The sequence below is a fragment of the Rhinoderma darwinii genome, chromosome 9, assembly GCF_050947455.1.
Source record: "Rhinoderma darwinii isolate aRhiDar2 chromosome 9, aRhiDar2.hap1, whole genome shotgun sequence".
NCBI lineage: Eukaryota > Metazoa > Chordata > Amphibia > Anura > Rhinodermatidae > Rhinoderma > Rhinoderma darwinii.
This window is the reverse complement of record NC_134695.1, coordinates 51,479,335-51,491,874: the sequence shown is the minus strand read 5'-3', so window position 1 is coordinate 51,491,874 and position 12,540 is coordinate 51,479,335.

The window sequence follows — 12,540 nt, the reverse complement described above, 5'->3', positions numbered from 1 at the left end:
ACATCTGCCCATTGAAAGCAATGGGCAGACGATTGTCAGTTCATACCAGGCGTAATTTACGCGCCGCTGTCAAATGACGGCGCGTAAATAGACGCCCGCGTCAAAGAAGTCACCTGTCACTTCTTTGGCCACAATTGGAGCCGTTACTCATTGACTCCAATGAATAGCAGCGCCAATTACGTCCGTAATGGACGTGGCGTTCAAGCGCCTGCACATGCCGTTACGGCTGAAAGTACGGGGATGTTTTCAGGCTGAAACATCCCCGTAATTTCAGCCGTTACGGACGCCCTCGTGTGAACATACCCTAAGGGGCCGTGCAGACTGTCCGTGAGTTTCATGCAGCGTGTGTCTGCTGCGTAAAACTCACGACATGTCCGATATTTGTGCGTTGTTCGCGCATCACGCACCCATTGAAGTCAATGGGTGCGTGAAAATCACATGCAGCACATGGAAGCAGTTCCGTGTGACGCGCGTAATTCGTGCAACAGCAGTAAAAAGTATGAATGAAAACAGAAAAGCACCACGTGCTACAAACATACAAACAGAGTGTCATAATGATAGCGGCTGCGCGAAAATCACGCAGCCGCGCATCATACACGGCTGACACACGGAGCTGTTAAGTACCTTTTGGGCGCGCAAAACGCAGCTTTTTTTTGCACGCGCAAAACGCTCACGCTTGTGTAAATCCGGCCGTATAGAGTAGGTTATGTCACCACTAATAAAGCACGCACACATTTCCAGCAATCTACTGGCTATGCTGACATTGTCACCAGTCGGCTAATATAATCCCTTGAGTGCGATGCTTTCCAATGCAACTGGAGGCCTAATAATGACCTCCTGGTCTGCCAATTACGGAAGCCTATTAGGATCCGCCGGGTTCTAATAGGCTTGCTGACAGTGTCAAACTGACAGCTCTAATAAATTGCACTATGTAGGTAGTGCAATGTATTAGTATAGCTATTAGTGATGCAGACCTTCAAGCCCTCTGGTGGGACAAAATAAAAGTTTAAAAAACGTAATAATAATGTTGTATAAAAAAAAATTAAACGTTTCAAGTTAAAAAAACAGAAATCGTCACTTGTCCCATAATAAGTATTTTATTATTGGGAAAAAAAAAATGTACTCCGCACAGCTTACATATACCCTGATGTACTCCCCACAGCTTACATATACCCTGATGTACTCCGCACAGCTTACATATACCCTGATGTACTCCGCACAGCTTACATATACCATGATGTACTCCGCACAGCTTACATATACCCTGATGTACTCCGCACAGCTTACATATACCCTGATGAACTCCGCCCTGCTTACATACACCCTGATGTACTCCACACAGCTTACATATACCCTGATGTGCTCTGCTTAGCTTACATATACCCTGATGTACTCCACACAGCTTACATATACCCTGATGTACTCCTCACAGCTTACATATACCCTGATGTACTCCACATAGCTTACATATACCCTGATGTACTCCGCACAGCTTACATATATCCCGATGTACTCCTCACAGATTACATATACCCTGATGTACTCCACACAGCTTACATATACCCTGATGTACTCCGCACAGCTTACATATACACTGATGTACTCCACACAGCTTACATATACCCTGATGTACTCCGCCCAGCTTACATATATCCTGATGTACTCCTCACAGATTACATATACCCTGATGTACTCCACACAGCTTACATATACCCTGATGTACTCCGCACAGCTTACATATACCCTGATGTACTCCGCACAGCTTACATATACCCTGATGTACTACACACAGCTTACATATACCCTGATGTACTCTGCACAGCTTACATATACCCTGATGTACTCTGCACAGCTTACATATACCCTGATGTACTCCGCCCAGCTTATATATACCCTGATGTACTCCGCACAGCTTACATATACCCTGATGTACTACACACAGCTTACATATACCCTGATGTACTCCGCACAGCTTACATATACCCTGATGTACTCTGCACAGCTTACATATACCCTGATGTACTCTGCACAGCTTACATATACCCTGATGTACTACGCACAGCTTACATATACCCTGATGTACTCCTCACAGCTTACATATACCCTGATGTACTCTGCACAGCTTACATATACCCTGATGTACTACGCATAGCTTACATATACCCTGATGTACTCCTCACAGCTTACATATACCCTGATGTACTCCGCCCAGCTTATATATACCCTGATGTACTCCGCACAGCTTACATATACTCTGTTGTACTCCGCACAGCTTACATATGCTTTGATGTACTCCGCACAGCTTACATATACCCTGATGTACTCTGCACAGCTTACATATACACTGATGTACTCAGCACAGCTTACATATACCCTGATGTACTCCGCACAGCTTACATACACCCTGATGTACTCTGCACAGCTTACATATACCTTGATGTACTCCGCACAGCTTACATAAGCCCCCACATTATCAACTGAAATACAAGTAAAACTCCAAACAAAACTTCTACCAATCTAAATCTGCGCTCCAAAAGCCAAATGGCGCTCCCTCCCTTCTAAAACCTACAGTGTGCCCAAACAGCAGTTTACGCCCACATATATGGCAAAGCCATACCCCGGAGAACCCGCTTAACAATTCATGAGGTAAGATTCTCCAGTGGCACAAGCTGGGCAAAACATATTGTGCACTGAAATGGCATATCAGTGGAAATCATCCGCTGCGTATTAATTTCTGAGAAACACCTGTTGGGTCTAAATGCTCACTACACCTCTTGAAAAATGCCTTTAGGTGTGTCGTTTCTAAAATGGGGTCACTTTTGTTTTGGTACATCAGGGGTTTTGCAAATGTGACATGGCGTCCGCAAACCATTCCAGCAAAGTCTACGCTCCAAAAGTCAAATGGCACTCCTTACCTTCTGAGCCCTCCCATGTGTCCAAACAGCAGTTTATTACTACATGTGGGGTTTTGCTGTACTCTGGAGAAATTCCTTTACAAATGTCGGAGTTCTTTTTCTCTTTTGTCCTTTTTGTAAATGAAAAATTTTGAGCTTAAACGACATCTTATTGGAATAATTTATTTTTCTTTCATTTTCACTGCCCAATGCTAATCAATTCAGAAAACTAACTATGGGGTCAAAATGCTCACTATACCCCTAGATCAGAAGTTTGTCAAATGTTTAGCTACACTTTAAGAACAATTATGTGTAGTATCAGCATTTTATAATAGACAGAGGATGGCATAGGATGCCAGGGACATTGTTTGGCCTTTTCTGGAATGATTGGTAAATCTGAATTACCCTGTATAGTAGTAAGAGCAATTGTTTGTCAGCTAATCGCATCCTTTACGCGGCAAGAAAAATGGTCGCTTCCCGGCAGCACATCTACCTGTGTAAATAGGAGATGTGCTGCCAACAAGATTCAAAATGTAATACAACCTATCCACAAGGCATACATATGCACCATTTTACATTATTAATCCCCTAAGATGACATGACTGTACTCATTATATATAGTACCAAACAGGGGCGTAACTAGGAAAGACTGGGCCCCATAGCAAACTTTTGACTGGGGCCCCCCTCCCCTGGGTGTCACACAACCCCCCCCTTGTAGATAGTGCCTTTTTTACAGCCCCCCTGTAGATAACGCCATACAGCCCCCTCTGTAGATAACGCCATACAGCCCCCCTGTAGATAACGCCATACAGCCCCCCTGTAGATAACGCCATACAGCCCCCTCTGTAGATAGCGCCATACATTCCCCTCTATGGATAACGCCATACAGCCCCCTCTGTAGATAACGCTATACAGCCCCCCCTGTAGATAACGCCATACATCCCCCTCTGTAGATAACGCCATACAGCCCCCTTTGTAGATAGCGCCATACATCCCCCTCTGTAGATAACGCCATACAGCCCCCTCTGTAGATAGCACCATACATCCCCTCTGTAGATAACGGCATACAGCCCCCCCTGTAGATAACGACATACAGCCCCCCTGTAGAGAACGCCATACAGCCCCCCCTGTAGGGAACGCCATACAGCCCCCCCCTGTAGGGAACGCCATACAGCCCCCCCCTGTAGGGAACGCCATACAGCCCCCCCTGTAGGGAACGCCATACAGCGTCCCCCCTCCTAAAAAAATGCGACCTACAGCGTGTCCTACAAAAGACATGTATCCCCCTATCCACAGGATATCCACATGTGCGATCGCTGGCATTGATAGGGAGAACGGGGGACTGAAAGTCCCCTGAAGTTCTCCATGACTAACCTCTGACTTCCGGCGTCTGAGCAGCTCAATAAAAATGAAAGGAGCGCTGGTCACGCATGCGCACAAGCGCGACCGGCGCTCCATTCATTTCTACGGAGCTGCCGTCACAGACCCCGGAAGTCGGAGGTTTGTGATGGAGAACTTCAGGGGACTTTCAGTCCCCCGTTCTTCCTATCAATGCCAGCGATCACACATGTATCCCCTGTCCTGTGGATAGGGGGATACATGTCTTTTGTTTAATGGCAGAGCGGGGAGATTCCTCCCTGCTCTGCCGTAGAGTTCAGTAGCGTCCCGCTGTAGCAGCCGTAGCGGCTGCTAGCGGAGCCTCCGGCCATGGTGGGGGCCCGTGCCGGCGGGCGACACGGGCCCCCTCATGCCGCGGGCCCAGTAGCAGCCCCTACGGCTGCTATAGCGGTAGTTATGCCACTGGTACCAAAATGGAGAACACTGAGTCTAGAAGTCAAATATAAAATACTAATTTTTATTCCATCCATTCTAAAAGATTACATACAATATAAATTAATAAATGAATCTACACAGATGAAAGAAGGATAGCCAAGCAAGAAGAATATTAGATATTCAATGTTGGTATATTACAAAATTTATTTGTTTTCCTTTCTTCGGTCTTAAAGAGATCGGAAGGGATTGTAAAATGTAGAGAAGTTTTTTGGGAACTTAATAAGATCAGCCCTTCCCTTGTGGAAAATGTTTCCAAGTGGACATAGTTGTTTCTAGAGATAGCATGTATAGATCATTGTTAAGGTGTTATTGGGGGGAAGGTTGATGAGAGATCTGAATACCCAGGTACATTAGGGACTTAGATTGCCATATAAATGGTTATTGGGGTGCCCACAGAGGATGGCTTGGTCACTTAAGTAGTAAGGTTTCAGTTATATCTAAATTTAGGAAGAAGCCAAATAATTGACTGACCGTCTCTAAATCACAAAGAAGTCTGGGAAGGACTTGTTTAGGATTTGATATGAATAATAATAGTAGAAACAAGGAGGATTTTGGATCCAGCGTAGATTAGTGAATTAAAATGGAACGATGTTCCAAGTTTAATTAGATTCGTAGATTAAAAAAAGGAAAAAACCAGGATGGATGGTTGGGAGTGTGCAATCCTGGTAGTGTGAGGAAAAAAATCAATAGTAAATGAAGCCTACGCGTTTCAGACGCTAACACGCGTCCTTAGTCATGGCTGATGCTGACCTTCTGGTTTGTTTGACTGAGATATATATCCCTGTTGACAGGTGTTGCTAGTAAATTTGATTGCCCTTCCCCTGAATCTCTGTTTCGTAACCTAATGTTATTAGATTAATATACATATTTGACAACTAGATGACACATGTGAATTGGGGATAAGCCATAATATCAGGATTAGTTGAATTGTTTATTTTTGGAAACATAGTGTATCATGGCTTTAGTCGAAGTAATACAGATATATTTGGCTCTGATTTGTCAAAGGACATAACTTCCGGTTCACTGGGTGATTATTTGTGTTTGCGTTCCACAGTGCATAGTAACCCTGGAACGCACCCCGGAGACGCAGCAGCAGCTGGAGGCAAACGCCAAGCCGGAAGGTAAATTCAATGAGTAGATATGAGAGGGAAAGAATATGACTTAATATCTGTAATAATTGACTATAACAAGTGTGGTAAAGTGTGATATAATAGTATATTTGGGATTTGTGTATTGGAACGTAAAAATATTTGTTTATGTGAAGGTTCATTTGTAGGGGATGAGCTGGAGGCGTGTTAAATATCATTGTTAGATTGACAATCTCAGTTTAGTCGTAATAGTGTAACCAGAATATCTATTTTTTTGTTTGGAAGGTCAGTAGATGATGTAAATACCACGTGAAAGGTAACAGCTACCTAGAAATTTATAATTTTTTAGAGAAAGAAAGAAAGGACAGATTGTATATGAACAGTGATATGTATAGTTGGTTTAGTGACTTATTTTAAAAAATGTAAAGATGCAAGAAATCTATAACATGCACGATACATTGTTAAAAATAGTACGAACCTGGACATAAAGAATTGGTAGACTGAGCGTTTGAATTAACCAATGGAGAAACGAAAATTATTGTAATTAGTTACGTATTCGTAAGGTGACCATTATGTATCATGTTATTTGTGTAAGTACATAAGTTGTTATGTTATCATATAGACAGTTTATAGTGATTGTAACGTCTGTATATCAAATGGTATAAGGATGAAACCAGTGTGATACTATACGTGAATGGAAAAGTGGTTGGAAGTAGTTAGTCGAATGTTACGTTTGACTTGGTAGTGTATATAGAAGTCACACTGAAGATTATATCATGTATGTTAGTAATGAAGACTCAAATCATTTCTTATGTTAAGACCACTGGGGAAACGGGTATTTAACATGAAAATCCAATACGCTTCGCGTTGATGGATTTTGTGTTGTAGGTCTCCCCCTCTTTTGGGTAGATGTACTTTTTCGATGGCTTGGCATTGGAAGGATTTGGTTGCTCTATTGTGATGATATATAAAATGCTTGGCTGCATTGGAGATATTAACGATATTCTGGTTGCGGATATAGCTTAAGTGCTCTAGTATTCTGATTTTGAATTTTCTGCTTGTACATCCAACGTATTTTAGTTTACATTCTGTGCATTCGATAGTATAGATAACCGCAGTTGAATTACAGTTTATATAATTTTGCACTGTACAGGCAGAAAATTCAAAATCAGAATACTAGAGCACTTAAGCTATATCCGCAACCAGAATATCGTTAATATCTCCAATGCAGCCAAGCATTTTATATATCATCACAATAGAGCAACCAAATCCTTCCAATGCCAAGCCATCGAAAAAGTACATCTACCCAAAAGAGGGGGAGACCTACAACACAAAATCCATCAACGCGAAGCGTATTGGATTTTCATGTTAAATACCCGTTTCCCCAGTGGTCTTAACATAAGAAATGATTTGAGTCTTCATTACTAACATACATGATATAATCTTCAGTGTGACTTCTATATACACTACCAAGTCAAACGTAACATTCGACTAACTACTTCCAACCACTTTTCCATTCACGTATAGTATCACACTGGTTTCATCCTTATACCATTTGATATACAGACGTTACAATCACTATAAACTGTCTATATGATAACATAACAACTTATGTACTTACACAAATAACATGATACATAATGGTCACCTTACGAATACGTAACTAATTACAATAATTTTCGTTTCTCCATTGGTTAATTCAAACGCTCAGTCTACCAATTCTTTATGTCCAGGTTCGTACTATTTTTAACAATGTATCGTGCATGTTATAGATTTCTTGCATCTTTACATTTTTTAAAATAAGTCACTAAACCAACTATACATATCACTGTTCATATACAATCTGTCCTTTCTTTCTCTAAAAAATTATAAATTTCTAGGTAGCTGTTACCTTTCACGTGGTATTTACATCATCTACTGACCTTCCAAACAAAAAAATAGATATTCTGGTTACACTATTACGACTAAACTGAGATTGTCAATCTAACAATGATATTTAACACGCCTCCAGCTCATCCCCTACAAATGAACCTTCACATAAACAAATATTTTTACGTTCCAATACACAAATCCCAAATATACTATTATATCACACTTTACCACACTTGTTATAGTCAATTATTACAGATATTAAGTCATATTCTTTCCCTCTCATATCTACTCATTGAATTTACCTTCCGGCTTGGCGTTTGCCTCCAGCTGCTGCTGCGTCTCCGGGGTGCGTTCCAGGGTTACTATGCACTGTGGAACGCAAACACAAATAATCACCCAGTGAACTGGAAGTCATGTCCTTTGACAAATCAGAGCCAAATATATCTGTATTACTTCGACTAAAGCCATGATACACTATGTTTCCAAAAATAAACAATTCAACTAATCCTGATATTATGGCTTATCCCCAATTCACATGTGTCATCTAGTTGTCAAATATGTATATTAATCTAATAACATTAGGTTACGAAACAGAGATTCAGGGGAAGGGCAATCAAATTTACTAGCAACACCTGTCAACAGGGATATATATCTCAGTCAAACAAACCAGAAGGTCAGCATCAGCCATGACTAAGGACGCGTGTTAGCGTCTGAAACGCGTAGGCTTCATTTACTATTGATTTTTTTCCTCACACTACCAGGATTGCACACTCCCAACCATCCATCCTGGTTTTTTCCTTTTTTTAATCTACGAATCTAATTAAACTTGGAACATCGTTCCATTTTAATTCACTAATCTACGCTGGATCCAAAATCCTCCTTGTTTCTACTGCTGTTACCTATCGTGTGCCGACACGAGGATCCGTGCGAGATGATCTAAACTATACGTATAAGGTGAGCTGGAGGTCTCTTTCTCTATGAATAATAATATATATCATCGAGAAAACCGCAATTCTCAATTCTGTCGAGTGTAAGGTGATCACTTTGAAAGAGGAGGTTGCTAAAAATGTTAATTGTAAAGGGTCTATAGATCCCTTAAAATGAGTGGGGACAGGGTACAGCCCTGTCTAGTTCTCCGAAACATATCAAAATCGGGGCTGTTTAAGCCGTTGTTTGTAAGTGTGGATGGGCATCTGAGTTTAAGAGGTTAATAAATCGTAAGAAGTTAGTTCCAATAGAACGGTGCTCAAGAGCGGCATTTAGGAAGCCCTAAATTAATTCAGGCTCCAGACCAGACTGCTAAATTAATTCAGGCTCCAGACCAGACTGCTAAATTAATTCAGACCCCAGATCAGACAAGAAAAATACCCTGACCAGACTCCTCCATATACTTACCATCCTCACTCCTGGGCTTCTCTTCAATCCTGGAAATTGCTGCACACAGGATCTCAACGGCGGCAGAGGAACCTGGGAGCGAAGTTAGAAGGGTCCCAAAATCATAAGCTGACCACAGGGTGTCCAATTGCTGGGGCCTACAGCGAACAGCACTTAACAATGGAGGACTCCAGCAGCAAGTGTTATACTCCCCTGTTCATGTAATGCCGGGTCCTCCAGAGTGACAGGTGCTCCTTGTAGCTGCTATCTGCTTCTAAACATCGAATCTCCCTCTGTTAAATTAGAGTTTGGACGCATTTTTTAAAAGACTGTTGGGTAAAATTTACCAAGCAAATTTCCCTAGGATTCTTTTGCGTAAAAAGCAGAGTACACGGCATGGGCCAAATTTATTATATGTTTTGGACACTTTATGCACCTCCCTTGTTAGTTTTGAAAGTGTAGAAAAGGGGCGTGGCTAAGAGGTGTAGGTAAAACGCACCAATTTTATGAACAGGGTATGCCTTTTTTTTTGTTGGAAAATGTGGATGCAACATTTATTTAGTGCAATTTGAACCATTTTCACAGTCTTATAGAATTATTAATTTTATGACGTTATTAATAAACCCCCCACGTTTTTTATTTTCAGTTTTGGCTCCTTACCATTGGTCAGGGTCCATTTGCAGCATATAAATACGGCCTTGCCATTTTTGGAGATAAAATCAAAAGCTTCAGTACTTTCCAGGATTCTGGGAACTTTCAGAGAATTACAGGTCACGTAGTTTGCATTGAAGCGGATTCACTTTGGGAGTTCTTCACATTCATGGTAAAAAGGTCTTATGAGCTCTTGCCCCCCATAAAAATTCCAGTTGGTTTGATTCTGGTGACATGGACTACACATCCAATAAAGTATCATGATGCTCAGCATTCTGCTCCTTAGGACAGTATCCACTAAGAATTTTGGCAGACTAGAGCTTAAAGGGCTGACACACGAAAAAAAACATTACCAAATGCTAGATCTCTGCGTTTTGTAATTTTGTAGTTTTGTGCAGATTAATTTCTCAATATATCTTTATAGCGGTTTCAACTTCGCTTTTCTGATACTGAAATCCAATCCCCTGCATAAACATAGGTTTAAACATAACATGCTGGCAGCCTGCTGCCGCCACTAGAGGGAGCATTAGAGCTAACTGCATACTGTATTATCATTGAGTTCAATGTATTAGGCCTTGTCCACACAGTGCAGATTTGATGCAGACTTTGCATGTGTTTTTTAAGCCAAATACTGCTAAAATATATAAATAGAAATGAGATCAAAAGCGATAAAAGATGCACAGAGCAGTATATTTTAGTAGTTTAATATCTTAGTATTTTAGTAATACAATGGTATAATGGTCTGTGTACACATTATAAACTTTTTTTCTTGGGTCCGGTTATTCATTTATTTATTTATTTTCCCCTGAGCTGTCCATGGTTCTGATTCTCGAGCGGCTATGCGGGTGCCTGGTTATTGTATTGCCGGGTTCTGTCTTTTTTCCCGGCACCATTGCAGATATTTGTTTCACACATGTTATCGGTTAATGTTAATTATAATTATATCTATTCCAATACATTCGTTGATTATTCAATATGCTAATACGTTTTTTTTAAAAAAGTTTTTGGACCTAACTGAATGCATATTTATGCATTTTGTATTTTTAGATCTATTTATTAAGTATTTTATATATATTGTCCCTTTGCCATTTTTTTCTATTTAGCTGCTCTTATTATAGTATTGGTCTTTTGCAGGTACCGGGTGGTGATATTCGGACGTTTCTATTTGTGGACCACCTTTTCTCATGTTTCCATTTATTTATTTATTTATTAATTTATTTATTTGTTTCATTTCAACTAACCTGTAAATGTTACGATATGTCAACATTTGTGTTTGTTTTAACATTAATGTAATTTTTTTGTTCATAGACATGTTTGTCTGTTTCATTGGTGATCCTTGCACTGATTACGTCATTTGTGCCCTCTGACCCTGAACACATTGGCGGCTTTTTTATCCGCGTGGTGCATATAAAGCTACATAGTTTTAACTGCAATTCATATGGCCTGAGGAAGATGCCGATGCGGCATTGAAACGCGTAGCCTTCTTACCAACAAATACTATTATCAATTTCTGGATCCTTATTGAGTAGCAGCGCCGTGGTTACATCCCCTTTCTTTCTACCTTATAATTACCAATATTGCACGGTTACCCATTGGTGTTACCATTTGGGATTTCGGCAGCAGCACTCTCCACGATCTACTTCTATTTCAAAGTGTTTTGACCTATCCAGCTGTGGTAAGCATCCATCTGTCATACTCTGACTGTCTGATTGGGCTTACTCACACCATGTGGCGCCGTGTTTGTTTCTTTATATCTTTAAGGGGTTAAGGAAGTCTGGTCTGGGGTCTGTATTTATTTAGCGGGTCTTGTCGGGGGTCTGTATTTATTTAGAGGTCCCCGCTAAATGCATGTCAAAGATTCACAGTGAGCAATAAGAATTTAAGGGGAAGCAGCGCACGTACAAGCGCTGCGGTCCCTTCAAAACAGCTGATCGGCGGGGTCCAGGGAGTCAGACCCCGACCCATCAGCTATTGATGGCCTATCCTGAGGATAGGGGGGGGTTCAGCTAGTTTAGTGACACCATGATGTTTTATAAAATAGCTGAAATAATATGGAATTTGAACCCAGGATCATATGCTGGGGGGCGACCAGAAGGGCAACATATGGACTGGCGGCTCCCTAGGCGGGGTTACTGTGGCAGGCAGACAGGGCTGGCCACGGTAGGCGGACTTGCCCGCATTAAGAGGTGGGGTGCTAGGGGCACGTGGGTCCCGGCTCCTGGAGTGCAGTGCAGTGATGATATTGGGCTCCCCTTTGTTGTATATTAAATTTTGGTCAATAAAGTTGGCGTAAGCCACAAAAATGTTTTACGATGAAATGCTGTGTATGTTTTTTTTATTTCGGGATTCGGAGTAATGGAGTCTCTAGGGTTTAGCATGGGCGATCCTTACTGTATATGACATCATTGGAGCAGTCTGCATAGTATAAGGGCAGCAATGTTTATACATCATGAATCCAGCAGTATATATTATATATACTACATGCTTACTGTTGTTATATTACTAGAGGTAAAGGAACTGTGGAGGTGGAACAACATGGGCAATGCCCGTCCTTCTGGGGTGTGTAACACTGTAATATTTAGAAATAACATTAATGTTTTAATATACATCCCGGCTCCACCAACACAACTGATTTTTGTGAGGCCATTTAGTGTTGTGTTCTGGGGTCCTATATTTTCCATGTATGCCCCGTCATGAGTTTATTGTGGGCACTACTATGCTTTGCCACGCCCACATTGCCTGTCACTACTTATAGCTACAGTTTAGATTGCTGTGCCCCGCCCACATACAGTTCCGTTGCTCCGCCCACTGAATGTCACTATAGACTA